The sequence below is a fragment of the Coenobita brevimanus genome, chromosome 15 (genome assembly GCF_032717465.1).
Source record: "Coenobita brevimanus isolate Jiangsu-jjx chromosome 15, ASM3271746v2, whole genome shotgun sequence".
Classification (NCBI taxonomy): domain Eukaryota; kingdom Metazoa; phylum Arthropoda; class Malacostraca; order Decapoda; family Coenobitidae; genus Coenobita; species Coenobita brevimanus.
This window is the reverse complement of record NC_136968.1, coordinates 32361723-32364222: the sequence shown is the minus strand read 5'-3', so window position 1 is coordinate 32364222 and position 2500 is coordinate 32361723.

Genomic DNA, 2500 nt, shown 5'->3' with positions numbered 1-2500 from the left:
TTTGTGTGTGTGTGTGTGTGTGTGTGTGTGTGTGTGTGTGTGTCTCTCTCTCTCTCTCTAAATCAGTCTGTTTGTATCTATATACCTATCTGCCTTTGTGTTTATATATCTATCAGTCATTCTGTATATCTACCTATCTATCTATCTATCTATCAGTCTATACCTACCTATCTGTCTATCTGTCAGTCTCTACGTCAGCCTATCAATCTATCTATCTGCCTATCTATTTCCAGTATTTGTAAAGGAAAACAAGAAAAATTCGGTGAAGTAAAAATGACAGGAACATCGAGTGACGGTTATTGACGGTTAAACGGACAGCCGAAATTCAAATCTGTGTCGGTATTTGAAAATTTGAACCAGTTTTTAAATGTGGTACTGGAATTTGAAGATTTGATTTAGATATTTGTGTGATTGTTTGTTTGTTAGTGATGTGTGTTTATAAGGATTAGGTCTACTTACATTGCTACGTTCATTATCGTTTACCTACCTACCTACCAGCATTCCTACTTACGTGCTTCAGAACTGCCTACCTACCGCTGCCTTTATATCTACGTCTCCATATCCTTGCTCATTTGCCTACTTACCTAGTACTACTTACCTACCTACTTACCTACCTAGTACTACCTACCTACCTATCATCCTGCCTACCTACCTACGTACCTACCTCTTTACCTCTCTATGATCCCACTTTCCTACCTATCAGCCTGCCTTCTTACCTACCTACCCACCTACTTACATATCCTACCTGTCATCCAACTTACATACCTACCTACCTATCTTCTTACACACATCTGACTACCTACTTACCTATCCCACCTTTCGTTCTACTTACCTACCTACCTATCCACTTACACATCTGACTACCTTCTTATATATTCTACTTGTCATTCTACTTACATACCTACCTACCTATCCACTTACACACCTGACAGCCTACCTACATATCCTACCTTTCGTTCTATTTACATACCTACCTACCTATCCACTTACACACCTGACTGTCTACTTACATGTCTGCTTGTCTACTTACCTGCCTACTTACCTTTCTACCCATAATTACCTACCGTTATAATTACATACCTACCTAATTAATCACCTACCTGGATTATTTGCCCCCCCCCCTCTCTCTCTCTCTCTCTTTCTCCCTCATTTTCTCTCCCTTTTGTCTTCCTCTCTTTCTCTTTTTTCTCACCTCCCTCCCTCTCTCCATCCTTCTCTCCTTCCCTCCCTTTCTCTCCTTCCTCCCCCCCTCCATCCTTTTCTCTCCTTGATCTTTCTCTCCTTCCCTCCCTTTTTCCTTTTCCTTCCTCCCTCCTTCCCTCACTTTCTCCTTTTCTCTCCTCTCTCCCTCCCTCCCTTTCTCCCTCCTTCTTCCCACCCTCTCACCTCTTCTCACCTCCCTCCCTCCATCCTTCTCTCCTTCCCTCCATTTCTCCCTTCTCCCCCACTTTCCTCCATCCATCTTTCCTTCCTTCCTTCCATTTTCCCTCCTTCTCTTGTTTTCTCTCCCCTCCCACCTTCCCTCCGTTATTCCCTTCCTTCCTCCTTCCCTCTTTCCCTCCGTTTCTCTTTCTCTCCTTTCCTCCCTCCCTCTCTCCCTCCCAGGTTTCACCCCAAAATCAGGATACGATCTTTTGTCTTCCTGTCACCTACTTTCTCTCTCTCTCTCTCTCTCTCTCTCTCTCTCTCTCTCTCTCTCTCTCTCTCTCACAGAACATTACATAACGGTACAAAAAAAAAAGTTTCCTTGGACTTACTGTACATACATACATACATACATATATATTGGTTCCTTAAGTATTGTACACATGATCTAAAATACACACACGAGTGCCTGTGTGCGTGAAAAGGAAACGCACACATTTTTCAAGACAGCACCTTTTACACACACACACACACACACACACACACACACACACACACACACACACACACACACACACACACGGGGGGGTATCTGTGTGTGTGTGTGTGTGTGTGTGTGTGTGTGTGTGTGTGTTTATTATCCCACTCAAAACGCACACACACACACACACACACACACACACACACACACACACACACACAGATTACCTTTGTGTGTGTGTGTGTGTGTGTGTGTGTGTGTGTGTGTGTGTGTGTGTGTGTGTGTGTTTTATCCCACACAAAACCATTGACTTCTTTTTGCAGGTAAATCTATTCACCTGTTGACGTTCAGTATACAAATAAAACACAAATTAAATGATATATACAAACATACCAGGAAACATACACGCATACACCCAGGCTCGTCTTTCTCGTCGGATAAGGAAGCTCCGTAACACATTTTCCTAAGCGATTTATTTTGTTTACTCCTTACTGTCCTCTCTTGTGTTGCGTGTAGCCTTTCAGAATAGTGTGTGTGTGTGTGTGTGTGTGTGTGTGTGTGTGTGTGTGTGTGTGTGTGTCTCTCTCTCTCTCTCTCTCTCTCCATCCATCCTTCTATCTATCTATCCATCCATCCATCCTTCTATCCATCCAT